This window comes from Chelonia mydas, chromosome 3 (assembly GCF_015237465.2).
Source record: "Chelonia mydas isolate rCheMyd1 chromosome 3, rCheMyd1.pri.v2, whole genome shotgun sequence".
Lineage (NCBI taxonomy): Eukaryota > Metazoa > Chordata > Testudines > Cheloniidae > Chelonia > Chelonia mydas.
In genome coordinates, this window is record NC_057851.1 from 99,481,865 (window position 1) to 99,506,162 (window position 24,298).

The 24,298-nt window shown below is 42.8% G+C and overlaps 1 long non-coding RNA gene across 2 annotated transcripts in view; it reads right to left on the reverse strand.

The window, feature by feature from the left end:
- Positions 1–6,174: 6,174 nt before the first annotated feature.
- LOC122465057 overlaps positions 6,175–24,298 on the reverse strand; it is a 71,596-nt gene continuing 53,472 nt past the window's right edge. Inside the window, exons 2-3 of one of the 2 annotated variants that reach the window (XR_006289609.1) lie at positions 16,899–17,060; positions 6,175–7,173 (exon numbers count right to left, since the gene is read on the reverse strand). This is a non-coding gene — a long non-coding RNA (uncharacterized LOC122465057). The remainder of the gene's footprint in view (positions 7,174–16,898; positions 17,061–24,298) is intronic. The other variant, XR_006289610.1, reaches the window with a different exon arrangement.

Consider the following 24,298-nt stretch of genomic DNA (forward strand, 5'->3'; position numbering starts at 1 on the left):
AGAAAATCTATGGACTAGATTGTGCAGCAGCCCTAATTGGTGTAAAGGCACTGAATCCTAGCTAGGCATGGTTCCCCCAGGCACACAGGAGCGGACTTGCTGCATCACAGGGAGTGAAGCCTGCTTTCTCTTCTACTTCTGGCTGGCCTAGTGGCCGGTGTGGAAGTGGGGTAGAACCATGGTAATGCTTTCCGCTGTCCCTCTTCTTGGGGGAACTACAATTGTACTTGCTCATTGTTTGGCAGTGTAAGTGTGCATGGGAAGGATACTTTTGCACTCTTTCTCCCTACACAACTGTGCAAGGAGCAGGTCGAATCTGGCCCCACATGTTTTGTTTTCTACATCAGTAACAATTCTGGCTAGGAGGCTACAAGCAGAATGTGTTCCAGGAAAATTTTAGATCTATGACTTGGCCAGTTATGTTTACATGAAAGTGAGACTAGAAGCACACCAGTTCATCCTGGTCCATCAAAAATAACCCACTGGGCCATGACCATAAAAATAAACTTTGTACTTGTCTTGTGTTGGTGCCCATCTAAATAATTCAATAAACAGCACCAGCTGCAGTATCCAGAAACCCTGGATTCCTCTGAAATGGATGGTTCATGTGGCAACTTTTAAAGTATGAATCCAGTACCTGAATGCACTGAAAATTAGAACAAAAAAAAAAACAACCAATGAGTTTTAGCATTTAAGGAAGTAAGCACAGGTGGGAAAGATAACTATGAGATTTTATTCTGTCTTGATGACAAAGCAACAGCGATGCAAGGCATTACAATGTTTACATGCCCTTTGTTTAGTAACATCTGTATAACTCATTAATTTATGTTCCATTTTTGGCCTCTCTCCACTATTTCCTATCTGAAGTGCTATTGAGACAACTGCCCCCCCACCCACCTCAGTTTCCCTGAAAGCAGCTGGACTGTTGAGGTTCTGCAGCATAAGTAGGGAAAGAAACCCAACCTCCAGCACCAGTGCCATATTCTCCAGGGGCTCCTTGTATTCCAGCACACAGAGGAGCTCAAGGGCAGGATCTGTAATAACATAAATTGTTGGAGCCAGCAAACAGCAGAGGTTAATGGAATTTTGGGGCAGCCATAGTGGCTACCAGTGCAGCTCTACTGTTGTTCCTCTGCTTAGAGATGAGGGAGAAATCCTCCCATTTGACCCCAGCAGAGTCCCCTCTCCCAAAGCTATTCATTTAGCCTTGGTGCCAGAAACCATGATTTGTCCTAGTGAAAATAATGATGTCACCAATATGGCTAGAGCAACTTGTAACATTTGCAAATACATCATGTTTTCATGGCTTGACACATATATAGCCCTTCTGCCAGGTACTGTCTCCAGTAAAAAGGGCCAGGTTCAATTTTCTAGAGATTCCTTCTGAAACCCTAAACAATAATGGCTCAAGCCTCCACCCAGAAAACTGGGAAATTATAGCTACCAGCCTAGACACCATTGACAGGCAGTTCTTCCCCACTTGTCAGCACTGAATCCAGGGATTTAAAACAAAGAGAACTTGACTAGGGGACAAAAGAGGAGACAACAGAATAAACTTTGGAAAGCCAGCAATTAAGAAATTAATAATATCTATTAAGAACTCCTCCCATCCCCACAGTGTTTTAACAATAGTCCCAACCTCAGTCCTCCTCTGGTGTTGTGAGTGGTTAATGCACTCTAGTTACTTCCTTTCTCCCCAGCTTCCCCACTCACAGTGTGATGACCTGGGTTGGTGGTATCAAAGAATTCTGGCAGGTGAGTCTCCAGCCCCTAAGGAAAGGGTAGCCTGGGCTGCTCTCCTGGTGCTACCACCTAACCCAGCTGCAGTGATTTCAGCTTTGCTTGCCGAGTAGGGAGATCCACTCTGGAGTCCTTCAAATAGGCTGTTACTCTCTGCTGCTTCAGCACAAACCACTTCAGCTCTGCTGTGTCCACCACCTCAAATCAGCCTCAGTTCAATACTGCTGCCTTGAAGGTCCTCTCTGGAGAGGAGTCACTAGTATATAGGTCCCTTAACAGGGTTCTCACTGCCAGAGAGGCACTTAATGGAAGGTAGGAGGCCCTTACCCAAGTGTGCCTGACTGAAGCTGCAATCTGGCTGACCCCTCACCTTAGGCACATTTTGTGTAGTTCCTCTATCCTTTCATTTCCCAAAAGGGACAAGAGAATGTTAATGCTCCCCAACGGAAAACTTCACTGTGTTTTAACCAAAATGCCCCCAGACTGTCAGAGAACTGAAATGGGCCTGGCCCATTCAGTCATTTCCCCTCACTCACCAACAGTGGGCTCCCTCCCCTACAGAGCCCATCCTTCTGGAGTACTGAAGCAGCTCTGGGCCACTCTTCTCCAACAGGTGTCAATAATGAGCTCTCTAGTCTCTGTCTTTAGCCACAGGGCTTACACATGTACCATTGGTTGTGAAATAAAGAATGGCTATTGTGCCCCTATATATGACCTAAATAAATATAACAATGCTGGGCTTCAGTCAGCCCTGCTGGCATAAGCCAAAGCACAGGGCTGCTGCAGAAAAAGTTTCCCTGGAGGTGGTTTGTGATAGTGCAAGGTGTCCAGAACCCTTGTTCCCACAGCTAACCAGCATGGCACAAAGATGTGTGTGTGACACTAATTGGGGAGGGGAAGTGGCCAAGGTAGCCAGAGGAATGTGTCCATTCAGCATGGCACTCAAATAGACTCTACCAGCAGGATTCCTATGAAACTCCTTCCACAGCTTAAAACTGTCCTCCCCCTTAAGAACAGCTCGGGGAGGCAGTCAATGCAACCAGCACCTGCCCTTCCAGAGGGTGAACCCTCTGAGGTATAGCTAGCACTTTCCTAGAGGAGTGATTTGAAGCATAACATATAACCATGCTCTGCGACATACATCTCTGTACTTGTATTGGAGGTTTCTGATTGCGCTCTGAGGACCTGATCCTATAAACTACCCCAGGTTAGCGCTTACTACCATGGCTAACTCCATTCAAGTCAATTGGCCTAATTCTCATTTAAAATAAGGCCACTTTTACACTGCTCAGGGAGGGCAAAGAGGCCTTGATGTTGGTATGAAATTCACAGCCACTTTAAGTTTCCTTTACAGTGATGGGGTCGTGTAAAAGTGCCTTGAGTATAAATGGGAATCAGGCTCACTTGTCCAAAAACATGAACATGGTTGGTATGCCTAGGTAAAAATACAGCCTTAGAACATGTACAGTTTGGGCATAGTGTATTAATTATAATACAACAAGAGACACAGACAACAAACCTCCAGTTTTTAATTCTGTGGTATGCTTTCTTTACTTTCTGATCTCAATCTATTTTCATTCTTTGATTTTCAATAAATGTTTCTTTTTGTTCTTTAGATAAAGTTGGCAAATCTGTGTATGATGGAAAATAACTTGCAGCAGTAGAAAAACTGAAATGCTGTGACATTTTGCGGTTCACCCAGATCAGTAAAGGGTTCTGTCTCCACCTATCCTGTAACTATAGGGGCCTTTGGCTGCGAAGCTACGGTTCTCTTCCATGACACCAGTACCTAGCCTATAAGCATAAGTCTCATCCTGGCTATCACCAGCCTTGTTACTCTTGACAGAGTGATACCAACAGCACTCCCTGTCCCGGGTCTCCCTAAATACATCCTCCTTGAGTTCTTACCAGACACTTGGATCATCCCCCTCTGGTTTGTCATCTCCAAAGGCATGAAACCAGCCCCTCTCCCCACCCCCCCATACCAGTTAGCATACACACCCCACACAGTTTGCACACCAGAGACCTGCTTGGAGTAAAAACAAACAAAAAGTTTATGTAATAGAAAAACCACAGATTCAAAGACGAAACAGTAAGGGACTGCAAACACACAAGTTATACAGAAAATAAATATAAAAACACATCCTCAGGCTTTACACTTTCATAGTAGATAAAATCCCGTTTCTAATAAGTGTTACCTATTGCCTTAAAACAGCTCACCAGGTGTACTCCTTGGCTATAGGAGGGATCCAGTGTTCACAGACAGCCTTCCGCCTCTGTCCCCCAAGATCTGGATGGTCTTCAGTTTAAGACCCTCAGTCTCCATTGACATTCAAAGTGGGGAAAACTCTCTTCTTTCTCAGTTTCTGAAGACTAGAGCTTCTCTTTTCAGTTTCAAGCTGTTCCCATTTGCTTTGATGGTTCCTCATTTTTTTGTCCTAGGCTGGACAATGGCTAGGTGCTTGAAGTCAGTCTCCTCTGATTGGAGACGTAGCCCCTTTCCTACCTTATTGATTCGCCGCTGCCCTATTATGACATGATGCTGAAGTCACACCACAGTTACAATTTTCTGCATATACACATATATATCTTCATAACAATAACCAGTATACCTATCTCTTAAAGACTATTGAGTTTGGTGCATTAGAAGCTTTGATATACTCTTGCAGTCAAATAACATAGTATGCAATCAGTTGGGTTAATTGCTTATTTTGGGAGGTTTGAACCTTCTGTTCCCCCCTTGGAGGGTCTGGATCCTGAATGTCAGAAATTCCCTCTATTTATACATACTCACTATTTATTTATTTATTATTCAGTGATTCTCCAGTCAGGATCTGGACCCCATTGTGCCAGGTGCTAGGTTACTGCATTTTATGTGACAAATTAAAGAAACCCATTACAGAAAAGTAATAGTTATGGCTTCTAATTCAATGGGTCACATTTTTACTTTCTGTGTTCACTTTGGGTCAAGTAGTGGTCTCAGTTACACCAGTAGCAACAATATGGAAAAACATCAGTTTATTTATGCTGGCATAAGTAAGAACAGAATTTGGCCTGTGTATAAATACTATAACTTAAAGAAATTATTCCTAGTTCCTACCTCCAGGGAAAAAAACCACAACCCTACGTGTTTTGTGGGGAAGGGTGAAAGGCAGGATACTAGTGAATCCAGTAACAATACTGTGCACCCTGATTTTTAAAAGAATTCAACCATCTTTTAGTATTAGCCGAAAGGGACATTGCTTAGCTTGGCCTCAAATGTCCTCCTGTCCTTTTTATTATATTGGTTTCTAAGCTCCATGTAATTTTTACAGGGACTGAGGGAAAGGAAGAAGAGAGGGACTGTTTAAAATTTCTTCTTTGATTAAAAACGTATCAGTGCCAGCCAGGAGTGCCACCATAATAAGCAACTCTACAACTAAAAAGAAATATCAGGTGGGAAAAATCCATCACTGAAGAAAGATATTTTCAGACTTTCCCTATAGAAAAAAAGTTAGAAAACTATAGCTTTTTTGTCTTTTTTTTTAATTCTAACTGCAATTATTATTATTTATATTACAGCAGAGCTGAGAAGTCTCTATTAGCACTCATAACATTTTCTCAGCATCGCTGATTCTGGTGCATGCTGACTGCAGATATCAAAGGATTTCCCCGTTTATGTACAACACTGGACATTACTAAGGTGTTCTCCTTTCTCTGAAACATATGATGTCCCATCTAGTGACACCGAGACCACTTAGAGAGAGAAAAATGAGTCTGCTCTACAGCCTTAGCTAACAGCCAAAAGTTGGCTTTTAGCTCATGCAGTAGAGGCTCATGCACTAAGCTCCAGAGGTCCCCGCTTCGATCCTGCCCGCCGACCATAGGCACCAATTCCGTGGGTGCTCCAGGGCTGGAGCACCCATGGGGAAAAATTGGTGGGTGCTCTGCACCCACCGGCAGCCAAGCTCCCCGCCCCCGCTCTCCTCCCCTCCTCCCTTCAGTGCACCGCGTCCCCGCTTCTCCTCCCAGCACTTGCCACCGCGAAACAGCTGTTTTGAGGTGTAACAAGCTGTGGGAGGGAACGGAAACATGGCGCACTCAGGGGAGGAGGCGGGGCCAGGGCAGGGATTTGGGGAAGGAGTCCAATAGGGGAAGGGAGAAGGCAGGGGCTCGAACACCCACTGGCGCCAGGAGAAATTGGGGTTTATGTTACACATTCATGGATTCCAAGGCCAGAAGGGACCACTGTGATCATCTAGTATGGCCTCCTGTATAACACAGGCCATGGAACTTTCCCACAATAATTCCTAGTGCAGCTCTAAGGAGCTTAGCCCTGCTGGCTGTGCTAGAGTATCCCAGGCCTTGTATACAAGGACTGAGATTTGTATCTGATCACTGCAGAAAAAAAAATGGTGAATGGCAAAGCTTCTTTTTCTCCCCTCCCTGCCATGAGAACAAACACAAGGACTGAAATAAGTTGGTGCACAGTGTATTACATTGTGTAACATTTCAGACACCTTTGAAGTCATCTGATAAGGCTACATATTAACACTTGGCTGATTTACGTTAGCATTTGGCTATGGCGACATGTACTCTTTGCCCCACTGTATTTGTCTACTTGCTTACAAAGTATTCATTCCAAGATTGGTGACGCTAATATGGAAGGATAGGAGAGTGGACGGAAGCCAAGCCCGAGATACTGGCAGGTATCAGACAAGCAAACAAAAGGTAGCAAACAGAAAATATTGATTGGCATTTAAAACAGGACTGTAATTCCAAGGTACGGTACTCAGCTGACTCAATTTTTTCCCACACAAATTCACTAAATCATTGTTATAGGGCAGGCTTTTTCATAGAAAAAATTTTATTCTTCGCCCACATCAGCATCTTGGTATTGTTTTAAAGCCTGTTTTCCCCCTTGTTTTGAACCAATACATTAGTTAGGAAATCCAAGCACAAGAAATTCTGTTAATTACAAAGAGGTTCAAAATGTAAATATTATGGTTATGAAGGCCATATAAAGAAAAAGACAGACAGACATTTTTAAGTGGAGAGAGACATGCTTCATTATTGTTCTTAAAAGTCGATGAAAACATTGCATAAACAAACAGCTGTTTTGTTATAATTAAAACATTTCTCTCCAGTCTTCTAAATCCAAGAACAACAATACAGGAGAAACAGAGGGAGAAACAAACTTGAAACAAACATGAAACTGACCAGTCTAGTTTTACTGTCCAAACTGAGTGAAAGAATAAAAGTTAAACAAACAGTATGATTGGTGACATAGATTTGAAGAGACCGTCTTCTCATGGGTCACTTAGTTCACCTATCCATTTTCTTGAATCACGGTGGAATTGATTTCATGCTTCCGAAACTATCCATGATCAATGGGTTTTTCAAGTCTCACCTTGAATATCTCCAGCAACCTTCCTTGCAGCTTGTTCAAAGATCCTGGCAATGACGATCATAAAAGTTTACGTAAGATTTAACCTTAACATCCTTGCAGCAATTTAGGCTCATTAGTTCTTTCCCCTTTGACTAATGAGAACAATTCCCCTTTTTATTGTATTCCCTTAAATATGCATACAGACAGTAATGCCTATTCAGCCTTCTTTTGTCCATATATATTCTTCTAATCTTTTCTCATGCTGCAGGTATTATTTACCAAAGTTTTCAGCATATTTGTTGTTCTCCTCTGAACACTCTTCAGTTTGTCTGCGTTAAAAGATGATGTCCAAAATTGAACACAGTGCTGTCAATTGAGGCCTAGACAATGCAGAGTATAGTGGAATAATGACCTGAACTGTTACATGTAATGCTCCTATTTCTACAACACCTACAACATTTGTCTTTTTTTTCTAACTCCCTGTAACAGCATCACATTGTTAACTCACTCAGATAATCATCCACTATAAACCCCATGTCTGTCTTTGGGGCACTTATAGACTAGCCAGGATTTCCCAGTTCCATGGGCCAAATTATCCCCTCTTACTTTCCTGGGTGAAAGAGACAAAAATCATCATGGATTCCTGGCCAGGGGACACAAAATGTGGGTCAGCTGCCAAGGCAGCATCATTGCATCTGTCCCCAGACACTGGGGATGGTCCTCTGTGGGATGGGAATCTATGCATGGGAAAGGCAGAATGGGAGCCTGCACACAAGAGCAGCAAACACATTGTTACCCCAAGAAACTACCAAGGAGGCCACTGACAAAACACTATAGCACAAGTCCTCCGCAAGACCACTTTTTGCACCATGGATCTTGCCTTTAGGGAAGGTTTTAGGAGTAACTGTCAGCAAAAGAAGCCCTGCCTGAACTGTGCTGACAGGGAGATGGGAGAGAGTTGCAGGGAGATGGGATCCAAGGCACAAGGAAGCAGAGTCTCTGTGTGGTTCCTTTTCTAAGGGTATGTCTACACTGGCAAGTTTCTGTGCCACAAGTTATACCACTTTTATTCAAGCGCTGGAATTAAACCGCTGTTGCATGTCCACACTGTGCTCCTTGAGACATTGGAGCACATCCACGTTAGCAACCCTTGCAATGGCAAAGAGAGCAGTGCATTGCGGTAGCTATCCCACAGTGCAACTGGCCACAGGGTGCTTTGGGAAGGGTTTGCAATGCCTCATGGGGCAGGCAAAGCATCACATGATGCAGGTTTCCCAATACCATTGTTCCATGGGCATCCTACTATTGGCTAACTGCTTTTCAACTGAAGTGGGAGGTCGGGGTGGGGGGGGAGAGTGTGACAGGGCGTGTGTGCGCGCGAATGGGGCGGGAGACAGTGTGTTTTGGGGGACAGAGAGTAAGTCAGCATGCTGTCTTGTAAGTTCAGACAGCAGCACGAAGCAACCAGTCCTGAGGGAGGGGGAAACCCCAACATCAGCCCCCACCTCCCTCTCTGGGCTCTCTGCCCTGCAATCTCTCTCTCTCTCACACACACACACACACACACACACACACACCTCTGCCTCTGTGTTCAACAGCTTGAGCATTCCACATTAATGGTTTGCTTTGTGTCCCGGAGCAGATCAGCACAGCACACAAAGGCTGTCAGAAATCGTGCTTTGAACGGGGAGGGGCTCATGTCACCAGGGCAGCTGAGTTCAAAACAACAAGCAGAGCGGTCACTTGAGGCATGATGGGACAGCTCCAGAGGCCAATTACAGCACAGAAAGCAATCAAGCGTCTACACTGGCAGTAGAGCACTGGAGCCTCTGCGCACATAACCTTATGGCTCTCGTCGAGGTGGTTTTTTTGCAGCGCTGCAACTGAGGAGTTTCTGCACATAAAGTGGCTTGGCAGCGTGTGTACACGTCTGCAGTTTGAGCGCAAAAAGCTGCTTTACTACGCAGAAACTTGCCAGTGTCGACAAGCCCTATGATTGGCACAAATCTCTGGAGATCTCCATATTATGGAAATTCTCCCTCTTCTCCCCAATGGAAACACAATGATGAGAACGGCAAGATGTTTCATGTATTCTGTGTGGATTTTCCACATAAGAGACCAATCTAAGATCAAATCTGGTCATTCCTATGTATCCTAGATGGTCATTATGATATGAAGCTTGGAGGAGCCTTTCTGAAGCAAGAAAGACAGGAACAATGTGCCTAAGGGCTAGTCTACACTGGCAATGCTTTAATGTGGCTTGTGTGGTCACGGCGCAGTGTTGGGAGAGAGCTCTCCCAGTGCTCTCAAAAACCCACCTCCACGAGAGGCACAGCGACCAGCGCTGGGAGTGCGGCTCCCAGCGCTGGTGCACTGTCTACACTGGCGCTTTACAGCGCTGAAACGGGCTGCGCTCAGGGGGGTGGTTTTTCACCCCCCCGAGTGAAAACGTTGCAGCGCTGTAAATGGCCAGTGTAGACGAGCCCTAAATAGGCTTCAGTTAATATTGTTGTCCCTTGCTGAGCAGTAGCAGAATTCAGGCTCTTGCAGGTTGGTTTTCTGTGATGCAGAGCCAGGTGTTTTCTTAGTGTAGTCTAAACAAACAAGTCCTGTTCCCTTGAACAGGGCGGTAACAAATGGCAGCAGAGGCAAATTCCTCTTGCAACAAGCTCAGGTCAGGCACCTCTGCAGCATCTAGCCTCAGACTCTCTCCAGGGTGTCTCACAAATATCTTCTGCTTAACAAACTGTCTTTTTTCCCCTCCCTCAGCCCCTACACCTTCCACCTGGGAAACCACTACTCCCAGCTTGCTGACTGAGACCACATATTTTGAACTTTCTGAGCTCACTTTGTGTTCCAGATGTCCCTATTCTATTCCATAGGTTCTTATGGCATGCTCATCACCATAACTTACACAAATACCCTTAATGACTGTTTGGGAGTGGCTAGTGCACAGAGTATTAGCTCTTTTTATAAGCTGGAGGCTTATCCATCAAAGGTTCTTAACATACAAGTCACTCATACCTTTCACTACAACATTGTCATAAAAAAAATTACTATGGTAAATTTTTAGAATCTGTTGTGCTGGAATGGTTGCAAATAGGGCAGTAGAAACACAGCCTAATCTCTTCCTGATAAAAGGTGTGTTATAGTATCAAAGGAATGTATGCTCTGTTACATTTTGAATAATAGCATGGTGGTGATCCATGCTGATAAATCAAAGTGAAGGTTAACACTTATCAAGAGCTCACACAGCCATACTATCTTTCCACAACTGCATGAGTTTGGAACTGTGTCATGTTAACTTGGAATTTCCTGGCCTGCATCAGAGGCTTTTTGTTATTTAAACAGGAGAGAGGGGTGTTGCATTTAATTTCCTCATTTTGTTTTGTTAAGAAAAGTAAAAGTATCTTTCCTATAAAATTTACCCAGGAGACCACAGGAGAAGATTTATATTTACAGCTGTCTGAGGTGGGAAGGGAAAAGAGATGCTGAATGGGAAAGAGAAGAAAAGGAAGAAAAAAAGTGTGAAATATGTTAGGAATGGTGAATAAGAGGATGATGGGGAAGAAGAAAAGAAGTCAAGAATACAAAAAGCAGGAGGTGGTCAGGAAAAAGAAGTGACATAAAGAAACAGGTCATTTTTGTTATAAATCCATGAAAATTTGAAGTCCAATATCAGTCAAGTTAACATGCATCTCATACTCCCAAAACCTTGAAGTAATGAGATAAGAGGCCAGGAGATAGATCGGGATTGGTCAATTGCTTTATGGAAGGCAGGAATGGAGTATGCAGCCCCCAATGAGGGGATCTGATATTGAAGCAGCGTAAAAATAGGAAGCCCATTCTCCTGAAGTGACTCCTGTCTTGAAAATCTTGCCTTTGGGAAGTTGTGGGTTCCCATTATATGGTCATTTGTAGCAAAGGTGAGACCACGCTCAGGTGTGTGGGAATCCTCACTAGCAGCAGCGGAAAAGAGAGAAGGAGGGAGAAAAAGAGGTTAGACAAGATTAATACACCAATCTTTCAGCACTGGTTTTGATCACAAGTGAAGATGAATTTGGAGTGCTCTCGTCCTAGTCCCTACAGTGAGTATTTGCCCACATCACCTAACCAGTACACGCCTACAGTTTATATATTACCATTGTTGTTTGTACAATAGAGGCCCCAACCAGCCCATTGTGCTGGCGCTGAACAGACACATAGTAAGAGACCGTCCCTGCCCTGAAGAGTTTAAAATCTAAGCAGACAAGACAAAGGGAGGAAGAAAAGAATCCCCACTTATTAGAAGCTGGAGAACAGGGACATCTAGTCAGTGGTAACCAGGGCTTCTCAGCAGCACTGAAAATCAGCTTCGAAGTGGCTGCTAGGAAATTTTAAGTTGGCAACCAAACTTAGAAGATACTTGAAAATGTAACCTACAGATGACAATATCTGGTCACAAAACAAACAGGAAAAATAAAGTCTCTCAAAGTAAATGAATAAATCTCAGCTGTACAGCTGAATACTTACTTTAAGCATCAATTATTTCAATTTAGCTGTGGCCCTTTTTAGATTTCTCAAAAGGAATCAGATGTTCTATTGTGGTACTATTGTGATTTGGCCTCGCTTCCCAAAAATCAAGAAACCTGTTTCATAACCCTTTGCAGACTAAAATAGTGGCAGACTCTAATCAGGAGTCTCATTGCAGGAAACAGGCCTTCCTACAACAGGAAGCGTAGGAGAAACTACTGGAGACAGCCGTCCAAACCAGCCAATTTGCCCAAAAAAAAAAAAAAAAAAAAAAAAAAAAGACAAAATGGCTGTATACTGGCAACTCCTGTAGCAGGAAACCTCTGAATTAAGCTCTCAATCTGCACAGCAATTTAACATGTCATCTGCTTCCTGGCAACTGATATTTGGAATCATTTGTATATTGCTTTTCAACTCTGTCTCATAATCAGTGGCAAGTGCTCTCTTCTGCAAAAGCAAGAAAGCCAAGGTCTTTTCTGAATTCTACCCAGAACAAATATTTCTAACCCCTTTTTTCCTCTGTTTTCATCAGTTTATCATTTCTAATTTTGGGGTTTGACACTCCTATTTCTCCTCTGATTTGGGTCCAGGGTAGATTAAGTCACAGCATGGTGCCTGCCAAGGCAAACTGTGATATCCATGAGATAATATAAAAGAACTTGATGGAAGCTAAAAATCACATTCTGCAATGAAGGCGAATAGGAGACTAATGGATTCCCTGTGATTTCTGCTTAATGAGAGCATGACAGAAGACTAGGATACTTTGATTTTAAAAAAAGGTCCTTTTCATTTTTCAAGGGCATGAGTTTCAAAAGGGACTAGTAATTTGGGGTGCTTCACTTGAAATACCTTAAGGTGACCTGATTTTCAAGGAGTCTCAAGTTAGTCAATCAAAAACCGAGGCATCCAAAACCATTAGTTACGTCTGAAATCTTGGCCCGGAACAATAAACACCACAGGCTGAGACTTGCACTATTTGGCCAAAGAGGACAGCTTTTCATGGTCAACAACTGCAATAGTGAGAAATACACTGACCCCGTGCTCTGCTACCTCTAGCTGAACTGAGGCAGAGCGTCCAAATCACCAGTCCCAGGTAACACTCTCTTATCAACCATGCATAGCAGGCATAGATGAGAAACCAGTCCCAGAGGTTTGGGAGCCTCCAGCCAGCTCCACATACAAAGGAGAGTAAGGAATCCATTAATCCTATGCTACAAAAGAGAAAGAGCTGAGATACTCAGTCCCACCCACCGGAAGCCCCCTGAAGCAAAGGAAGAAAAGAGGAGCTACTGAAGGATAGTGAGGCTTGACAGAAGTGGTTACAAAGTAGGGTCACCAATTACGAGGTGTTATATGGCCACCTTGGTTATGTCTACACTGTGATAAAAAACCTTCAGCACCAATCTCAGAGCCCGTGTCAGCTGAAAATTGCAGGGTAGACATTTGGGCTCGAGCTGCAGCCTGGGCTCTTAGACCCTCCCCCTCATGTAATCTCAAAGCCCAGAGTCAGCCCGAGCCACGGAAGTATACACTGCAATTTTATAGCCCTGCAGCCCATGAACCAGAGTCAGCTGATCCTGAGCCAGTTGTAGCCATGCAGCAGGTCTTTTATTGCAGTGTAAACATCGAGTTTGCAACAGCCCCCTGAGTGGGTGTGTAAAGGGGACATTTAGAGTGCAAGATGCCTCCTCCTGCTCCTGGACAGCCAGCCAGTGCCTTAAAGCAACAGTCGAGTCCAGGAGAAGGCATTCCTTTCTTGTGGTTTCTACAATATTTTTCACTGTGACTAATTGTTCAGATTGTTTGCAAACTGGTGGCCGTGCGAGTTTGCCACTTGCATTCACCCTATGCAATTGCTTGCTCACCCAAGTCCCATGATTTTGTTTCTGTTAATTCCCTAAGCTTTATAAAAGAAAAGAATACATTTGTGGCTCTGAAGGTGGGCTGGTGGTAGAGCATATTGCCAGAGGAAGAAGGAGAGAGAACAGTAGATAAGCATTCCAAGAGAAAATTTTAGGCCATTTAAAATCTGTTCCCTGTCTTCCTCTGCAAAAGAAAAAGCAGCTTATTTGGCTAGATCCATGGAGCCCAGATTTAAAAACACTTGGCTCCTTCCTGACTGAAAGTGGGAGAAAGGTGTAGCTGACTTTATAGTTTCTTCTCATATTCATACAAAGCAATTGAGTTTGTATGCAGAGTTTTGCATCAGTCAGGCATGCTCCAAAACTGACTTGGGTCACAGATGCCATTGTCCCCACTGTGACTCAAGGAAATCCCTGGAATTCAAGAGATCTGAGGCAACATCCTACCTTCCAGAGATTGCCAGACCTCCTCAGACATGGCGAATGATCTGTTGGAGATGACTGAGAAGACAAGGTATTTATACAAACATTATTTTAATCCTACCAAAGGTTTGGGTTTGTTTCAATGTTTTGGTCAGAGAGCCAGTCCATTTCTTATTTTATCCAATCCACCCTTCTTTATAGGGGATACTACTGATATGATAAAAGGGGCACGCCAGCCATATTAAATGAATATCAAGCAAGACAGAAGAGACTTCTGCAGAAAGCCTGCTTTCTTACAAAATGAGTTTTGCCAAGTTTACAAGAATCATGAGTTGAATTATCCAATTTGATCATGAATGTTGCACATTTTGGTTCAAAGAAATGGTGAACAAAATTTCCAATATGCCTTAGACTATGTAAACAAGTGGCATAGAGGTTGCTCTAAGTCAGGGATGACCAACCTGTGGCTCCGAAGCCACATGCAGCTCTTCAGACGTTAATATGCGGCTCCTGGTATAGGCACCAACTCCAGGGCTGGAGCTACAGGCGCCCCAACTTTCCAGTGTTCCGGAGGGTGCTCACTGCTCAACCCCTGGCTCTGCCACAGGCCCTGCCCCCACTCGACCCCTTCCTCTGAGCCTGCCGTGCCCTTGCTCCTCCCCCCAGCCCACAGCCTCCTGTACACCATGAAACAGCTGATCGGGAGGTGCGGGGAGAGAGGGGAAGGCGCTTGCTGACGGGGCTGCCAGTGGGTGGGAGGCGGTGGGAGCGGGGTCGGGGAGCTGATGGGGCGCTGCTGACGTATTACTGTGGCTCTTTGGCAATGTACATTGGTAAATTCTGGCTCCTTCTCAGACTCCGGTTGGCCACCCCTACCCTAAGTATTCACAGAACAATCTGCCTGTCTCTGGTTTGTTTTTTCCTCCTTTGATTTTCTCTTTTAGAGTGCTATTCTTTGTTTTAGTTATTTGGTTAGGTTTTAATTTTTTTTCCCCTCAACAAAGAATCATAGAACCACTTTCTTACAGCCATGAACTTTAAACATCTGGCCAGAAATCTGTATTGATCTTCAACTGATTGTACTTAAGCCAATACTTCTGAAACTAAAGAACTCTATAATCACCTATAATTGCTGGACACTGCCACTGAAGAAAGGACAACATGAGTGGACCTGAAGAATTAATTGGACTTGTATGTACTCTCAGTGTATGTAATAGCTGCTTCCTAAGTGGATGGCCATGAGACGATCAGGAAGAAGGTTTAATGGACAATCAGTGATTCAGCATAAAGGAACTAGATGATTCAGTTTATTTAATAGGTCCTGTTTTCCTTTTCTTTGTTTTCTTTTTCTCATGCTTGTCTGTTTGTCCCAGAATTAATTGTTAGGATGGCACATATAGTTTCATGGAGGAGAGTTACTCTAATTCAGAGGTTCTCAAACTGGGGATCAGGACCCCTGGCGGGGTTGTGAGATTATTACATTGAGGGTCGTGAGCTGCCAGCCTCCACCGTAAACCCCGCTTTGCCTCCAGCATTTATAATGATGTTAAATGTACAAAAAAGTGTTTTTAATTTATAAGGGGGGGGTCACACTCAGGGGCTTGCTATGTGAAAGGGGTCACCAGCACAAAAGTTTGAGAACCACTGCTATAATTAAACTGTGAAACGATTACAGACTTGTGTTTTTAATTTCTCTCGTCAGTTGAAGGAACTGAGAGGTGTTAACATCAAAATATGCTATGCTCAGAGTACACTAAAAGAATACGATGCAATCCAACTTCTTATTTATTATAATATGGCCAATTAATACATGCATGGCTCTGACCTGTAAAAAGAACAGAGAAGAAGAAGAGAAATTTTCAGAAACAGAGTGAAGGAAAGACACAGGGAGAGACTGAATAGATTGAAATGAGATAATAAAGAGAAAGAAGAGAGGGAAATTGTGCCAAGAAAAGGGGGAACAGAAATGAGAAAAGGCAAAGGAAATGTAAGAAAAGTCAAAAAATAAAAACGATTTTATACATGTGATGGTTTGTATTTTACTGCATTTCTTTGGCAGATATACCACTAGTTCTGTCAATTTGCAGGATAAAGGGTGGTGCAGTAAGAGAAGTTTGTGGTGAAGGGACTGGCATCTCATTGGTCCCAGGCATGGAACTAGTTTAATGTTACTGACAATATATGTGTGCACACAACTTATTGGGTGTGTAGAGTATAAATGAGCCAGGTTCTACTCTATCCATATTGCTGACAGAGGCAGCAGGTATTTTCAAGTACTGACACTAATCTTTAGGGGACATAGGGTTTCCAGCGATGCACTGACTATCTTCCCCTTCTGGCCATTGTATGTTCATGGTAGAGATGAACCTAAATGAAGACTAGAGAACCAAGCATCTCTGAACTTTGAGGATCTTAAGATCTGGTTGAGCTTTTTACTGCCCTACAGCTTTATCACAGAGTGACACGGCGCAAACTCTGAAGAAGTTCGAAAGTTGATCCAAATCAGAACTTAGTATTTTAGGAACGTGTCTAATTCAGATGGACAATTTGAAGTATGCACCAAGCGTTCAATAACTATGTGTGTGTGTTATATTAAAGATCTCCCTTAAAACAATTTAGCATAGAAACCATAGTGCAGATGGGTGGATAAAGCTATTGAGTTCAAATACAAGAGTGCATTACAATAGGTGAATAGGGAACTGAGGGCGGAATACTTGCGGCACCACCCTTAATTTCCTTTTAACTTACTTAGTCAGGCACATATCCATACAACAAAAATAAATGCAACATCCATGTCCAGATTTACTTGTCTCTTAAAAAAAATATAGAGGAAACATCTTTAATGCAGTTTCAATGCATTTACTTTACTCCTGTAGACGGCTTTTAAAATGTAGGGATGATAAAGGCAAAAGAAGGAGGAAACTAACTACATGATGCTAAATAATATGTACAAATATTAGAATTCACATACACATTATGATGATGTTACTCACCCTTAGTATCAAAGCATGTTCCAGCAGAGAGGATCTTGATGATGATGTCAATATACCTCTACAGATGAGGTCCATGGGGTCTGACTCTGACCAGGTTATTTTTTGAGCAATACAACCAGCTATTCAAGAGTATTCAGCTCCTCTTGGTCTCAGTGGCGGCTGCTGAGAGAGGAGCTCTTTTGAAAATCTGGCCAATAATGACGGGCACAAATATCAGACACCTGACTCTGAAGAGGCCTTGTTCTTAGGAAAAGGGCACCTAACTGCCATTTGTGTCTTTGAAAATCTCCCCCTAAGTTATGAAAATTTAAGGTTTGTCTACACAGTGTTGGGATTCCCTCTGAGACCTTTTCCACTGGGCTTATCCAAAACACCTCATCCAGTTCTGGGAGAATACTTCATCTGGTTCTCTGCAACCCAAGAAATCAGTTCAACTCCAGATTCATCACTGTGGTTTCTTTTTTGGCATTCAATCAAACTACACTTGAGTTGAACAGGCTCAAGTGTAGCAGGTTGGTACAGGGTATAACCACACATCCAACATACAAAATCATGAAACAGCTTATATACACACTTACATGTAATACTATTGGTTAATACCCCATTTCACACACATTATGATTGGTCGACTAATTTTTGTAACCAGTCCCTGTACAGATCATGAACTGCCCACCAGCTGCAAAGTCTTCTAGTAAGCAAAACTGCAGCTGCAAGCTTATCACACATTACTCTTCTTTAATCTACTAACTACATGTTATTTACAAGGCCACTCATGAATTTATGCTGTGTCCATTGTTAACCTCATTTTCCTTACTTCTGTTTTCTTTCATTGTTCATCCAAGGCCTACACACAGTGCTTTAGTCTGCACCAGAGAGGTGTGAATTTTAGTCCATAGTAGCATGGTCCTCACGAACTGACCCCCGTGGACCCTGCTGGAACACACTGCATGTTCCCTAGCGTGTGTTAATGTAGTTCTATTTCAAACAGTTCTACAATAACATGCTAGGGAGCTTTTAGTGCGTGCCAGCAGAGTCCATGCAAGCCAGTTAGAGCGCAACATGCTGGGGTGCATTAGAATTTACACTCCAGCCAGTACAGGCTAAAGCAATGTGTAGACGAGCTCCGAGATGACTTTGGTAAAGTTAATCCTGACTTACGCGGCTATACAGGAGAGGAGAATCTGACACTAGGTCTCCTCAAATTCTTCTTTTTTCCTAAGTTTACTCTCTTATTCAACCAGCTCTCCCATTATGGAATATTTAAACTGCTTGGCGATTTCAATTTCTTTTAGTCACAGCATTCACTGTCAGCAGGAACTTTTCTGTGGTCTCTTTCTGTGCGTCTGGCTCTCTAGATACCAGATACAAACACAAAGAATTCTGTGTCACTGGGGTTACAGCTGCCTAATTTATTTTTTCAGCTTTTTTACTTCTTCCTGCTAGGTATGGACCACAGGTCATTGCCCTAGCATGTGTGTTAAGTTTCTCTTCTCCCTGTAGTTCCAGTTCAGTGACTGTCCTGATGGTTGAGGGAGAAAGCGTTTTCTGCTGAGTGCAGATTCCTAGGTTTAAAATACTTCCACAGCTCTACTTCTCACTGGAATATAGTCCTGCTTGTAGGGTGTTACTTTCAAGGAGTCACTGAACACATTCAATCAGATTTCAAACCAACTCATTCTTCACAGGGTTGAAATTCACTCACACAATTTCTTTTTGAAGCAGCGCCTCTGTGACTTATTAGCTAGGGAGAGGGAGCAGAAGTGAAGAGAAGGCCTGGGGGCAACAGCAACACACCAGTGACTGGAACGATGGTCTTCCTCTGAGGCAGGCACATGGAACTGGGCGTTAAGAGCCTCTGTGTTCTAATCCCAACTCTGCTACTTGCTTGCTTTGTGGCCTTGACCAAGTTAACGAACCTCTCTTTGCCTCAGTTTCTCCATCTGTAAAACTGTGTCCACATATCTATTCAGGGGACACCATCATAGGGCCTAATCACACCAGCCACACTATCAGAGGCTCGTTCACCTGCACATCTACCAATGTGATGTATGCCATCCTGTGCCGGCGATGCCCCTCTGCCGTGTGCATTGGTTAGGTTGGACAGTCTCTGCGAGAAGGAGTGGATGGACACGGATCAGACTTCAGGATTTATGGCATTCAAAGACCGGTTGGAGAACACTTCAGTCTCTTTGGTCACTTGATTACAGACCTAAGGGTTGCAATTCTTCAACAGGAAGACTTCAGGAGGAGACTCCAACGAGAGACTGCTGAATTGGAATTAAATTTGCAAACTGGATACGATTAACTTAGGCTTGAATAGACACTGGGAATGGATGGGTCATTACACAAAGTAAAACTATTTCCCCATGTTTATTCCCCCCCTCCACCCCCACTGTTCCTCAGATGTTCTTGTCAACTGCTGGAAATGGCCCATCTTGATTATCACTACAAAAGGTCATCCTACCACCCCCCACTCCCCCCCCCGCTCTCCTGCTGGTAATAGCTCACCTTTCTTGACCACTCTTGTTACAGTATGTATGGTAACACCCATTGTTTCATGTTCTCTATGTATATAAATCTCCCCACTGTATTTTCCACTGAATGCATCCGATGAAGTGGGCTGTAGCTCACGAAAGCTTATGCTCAAATAAATTTGTTAGTCTCTAAGGTGCCACAAGTACTCCTTTTCTTTTTGAGAATACAGACTAATATGGCTGCTACTCTGAAACCTGACTTTATGGAGGATGACTGAAATCCGGATTGCTACAGAGCTTCTAATGTTTTCCCTCCAAGCCTCAGTGAAGATACAGTACTTTGGAAGTTGCAGTGTACAAAGGCACAGTATGCCTGCTGAGTAAGAAATTAGTCTGACAGTTGTTAGGATACAGATATTCAGGCCTGTCTGCAAAGGCCTATACTTTAAGAATTTAGGTTTATTCTCATCACTTAGCTAGTTATAGAAGTATAAAAGAAAGAATCAAAATCACAATCTGCCTGTTTATGGGCCTTCTCTTACAATGTGATATATGCCATGTGCCAGCAATGCCCTTCTGCCATGTACATTGGCCAAACCAGAGACAGTCTCTATGCAAAAGAATAAATGGACACAAATCTGACATCAGGAATCATAACATTCAAAAACCAGTAGGAGAACGCATCCGATGAAGTGTAGCTCACGAAAGTTTATGCTCAAATAAATTTGTTGTGGCACCTTAGAGACTAAGTACTCCTTTTCTTTTTGCGGACAGACTAACATGGTTGCTACTCTGAAACCTGCCACTTATGTCTTTATAGATGTAGTTGTGAAATCCTCACTTCTGTATTGTTTTGTCATTATAGTTCCCACTTTGCTATTGTTTATTGGCATGGTGTCTGTATGGTTCTGTGATTGTTTCTGTCTGCTGTATAATTAATTTTGCTGGGTGTAAACTAATTAAGGTGGTGGGATATAATTGGCTGGCTAATCATGTTACAATATGTTAGGATTGGTCAGTTAAATTTCAGTAAAATGATTGGTTAAGGTATAGCTAAGCAGAACTCAAGTTTTACTATATAGTCTGCAGTCAATCAAGAAGTAAGGAGGGGGAATGGAAACAGGGAATGGTGGTGGAGAAATTGGAATCATGTTTTGCTAAGGGGGGGGATGGGAACAGGGACACAGGTAAGGCTCTGTGGTGTCAGAGATGGAAAGGGGGACACTGAGGAAGGAAACTGGAATCATGCGTGCTGGAAGTTCACCCCAATAAACACCCAATTGTTTGCACCTTTGGACTTCGGGTATTGTTGCTCTCTGTTCATGCAAGAAGGACCAGGGAAGTAAGTGGGTGAAGGGATAAGCCCCTAGCAACAGTCTTGATGGAAATTACAACACATAGGGATGCCATCCTGACTGGAACTGAAGTTGGTTATGCAATAGCTACTCGGTGAGGAGAGTTCAGGGCACAGCAAGCCTTAACTCTCCTTGACTTTGTGAGGCAAAGTCTGACACAGCATGCTATTGTAACCTAGCAGTTTTCTGTTTAATTCCCTTTGTTCCTTATATCAAATACTCCACTCCCTACAGAACAATAAGATGTGTTATGCTAAGAAGCACCAACCACAATTTTCTCCTCTCTGTAACTAAATAATAAAACTCACTCATTTTGTTTAGGAAGATACTGCAAAATCACTCTGAAATCAGTAGTGCAAGTGTCCTATTCATTTGAATGGAACTTTGGATATTAAAAAATTTTAAAAAATAGAAAATAAAAGGTAAGTAGAACAACAATGCACAGTGAACGTGATCCCCACAATATTCACAAAGCTATGATCTGATTCAAGATGCAGCAGCAACCTTGCAGTGTCCTTTAAACACAATATACCCCTCTTTTATACAATAGAAATATTTCCATGCAATGAACAATGGGCCAAGTGTTCAGCTGGTGTAAACTGGCATAACTCCTGCTGCCACAGAGGTCTGCAAAACTGAATGAATCACTTTATACCTCACTTGTAATTTGACAGAAGATCCCACTGAGCCATTTATAGGTTTTTCTCTGTGTTCCTCCTCTGGAGAGAGAGAGTGTTCTTGCAGTGAAACTTCTCACTGCTCCAGAAGTATGCTTCTAACCTAAAGACCCAATAAATTGCCTATTGAGACCTAGCTGATAATCAAAGAGACCCCCTAACTGTGTTTGCAGGAAGATCAGTTCCGGAATACATGTGAATAATGCCTAGTTCAGACTATTTTTAGTAATCCATTTGAGAATATTCTTTGAGGGACAATACTTCTCAGTCAGGGCTTGATCTAATACCAGTTGAAATTAAAAGAAGTCCTTTCATTGACTTCAGCAAGCAATGGATCAAACCCTAAAACCACAATCAAGAGTCTGACAGATCAAGTATTTGAAGTATCCAGGGGCCCCTCAATACTTCTTTATTTGGAACATGTATCTCATGTTATTATTCTAATAAAAACTTGATTTTGTGCACAGATGCTGATTTATTGCACCCTTATTTTAGACTTTAAAAAAAAAAAAAAAAATAGTTGTTTATGCACTTCAGCTTGCTGCCCAAAAATGTCATTTCTTCCGTTTCAGGGAATGATAATTATTTAATCAATGTTTAGCAGCTTCTCCTTGTAAAAAATATAAAAATCAATCACAATAAACCTATGAGGGAGCAGTGAATGTACATATTAAATGCAATTTTAACCATATACAGTGTGTTATAAGTATGCTTGAACCTCTATAGTGCTATCAAACATTGCAAACGACATTACATTTGTGCGGCTATTTATAGCCACCCAAGCCCATCATTTGCCTCTTGGAGTTTGGGATTTCTCTTTCAATTGTAAGCAGAGCTTCCTCTCTAGTTTTGTTTATGTGTCTGTCTGTCAGCCCAGCGCCAGTGCCTGTCTCTGCTTTGCTGCCGCTGCTCCCTCATCCTGTTTTGGTCAGTGAAGATTGCCATTGATGCAGCATGACTGACCAGATCCTCCCACAACACTGCAGGATGTTTTAGTGACATTAACATGAGCAGCCTTTTCAGAGCCTAGCATCCATCCCTCTTGCTGGTTCTACTGTTTCCTATACAAAAGTCTACTTTGGTTTCCTGGTAGGCCCAAATTTGCTGTCCCCTTTGTAAAAACACAGCTGCTACTTGCCCACCATTCCACTCAGTTCAAAAGGCACCAGCACACAACTGAGTATTTTAGAAACTCTCCTATCAGCTATATCCAAAATGAACAATACCCTTGCCAGTCACAGAACTGTAAGAAAGGGAATACTTAGACCGAGTGGTGGCGTCACATGGATGACAGTGAAGGCATATCTTGGCCCATATTGTTCTATTCACACAATACATTAGCGTTTCCCAGTGACTGGCCTTTGATTTGTTCTCCCCCGGGGTAGAGTGAATTTTATCATCAAGCATGACAGGCTGGATCCTGCAAGTGCTGAGCTCCCCCAGCTCACATTTACTACCATAAAACCGGCGGCGACTCGGCACCTCACAGGATCAAACTCTGTATCCCCATGTCCATCTTGCTCACCTTAGTGTCCAGAAAAGGGCCCAATTCCCATTTGCAGTAAGGCCATTTTACACCACTCTGGCAGTCAAAGAGACCTTAAAGTGGGTGCAAAAGAGTGGAAGCGTGTGTCTGGAAAGCTGACCCCACAGAAATCAATGGGAGGTTTGCCATTGATTTCATACAGGCCAGGTTTTCACTTTGACTCTTTCACACCCATCTGAAGGCCCCTTCACCCTGGCAGTACTGTCTAAGCTGCCTTAGACTAAATGAGAATCAGACCCATTTTTTTGGGTGGGGGGGGAGTGGTGAAACAAAGTAAGGAAGTGGTGAAACAAAGTAAGAAATTAGAATGATTTATTCTCTGTCTCCTTGTATTGCTTCTGTGCCTGCCGGAGGGCTACAGATTCCTAGTTCTCAATTTGGTAGTGGGAAGGGGAAGGGAAAGTGGATCCTAGGTACAAATAAATAAAATAAAAATAATAATTATTATTATAATAATAATAATAATAAATGGAGTGTATTCTTTACACATCTGATCTACCCCAGCAGCACCCAATGGGAAAAAACAGGTCAACAACATCAGTGGGGGTGAACACACACAGTATGGGTGACCGTGAAGGCACATCAGCTGTTGGACACAGAACCGATTGTTAAAATGGAGCCAGGAAGACACATCAGTTTAACGCCCATCAGCATTGCAAGGGTTTGGTTTGGTTTGGTTTTGGGTCTTTTGTTCCAAGACAGCCAAGCTGGAGATTAACTGACTTGAAACCTCCAATGAACAATAAAGCTTTGTGTTTTTTGAAACCTGTGGAAATTGGAGTACAGATCTTGAAGAATTTATCCCTTTCAGTAACAAACCCAAGATAGCGTAGAGTTGTTAGAGAACCCAGAAATTGCTGCTCTTGGATTCTTCAAAGTCTGTAGGGAATACAGAATTCCAGAACCTATGACCACCTCAGTACAACCTAACCATAATCCAGAGTTTATAGTCTCATTAATTTATGTCCAGGATGAGTGCATGAATATCCCCCTTCAAAACCTAACTTATTTAAAAAAAAAACAAAAAAAACCTGCAAAGCCCACCAGCAATATCATCTATACCTTGCTCAGTGTCAGTTCACAGGTTTGTAGCATTTGTGCCTATAATCTCTAAATCAGTAGCTCTCAACCTTTCCAGACTACGGTACCCCTTTCAGAAGTCAGATTTGTCTTGTGTACCCCCAAGTTTCACCTCACTTAAAAACTACTTGCTTACAAAATCAGATATAAAAATACAAAAGTGTCCCAGCAAACTATTACTGAAAAATTGTTCACTTTCTCATTTTTACCATATAATTATAAAATAAATCAACTGGAATACAAATATTGTACTTACAGTCCAGTGTAT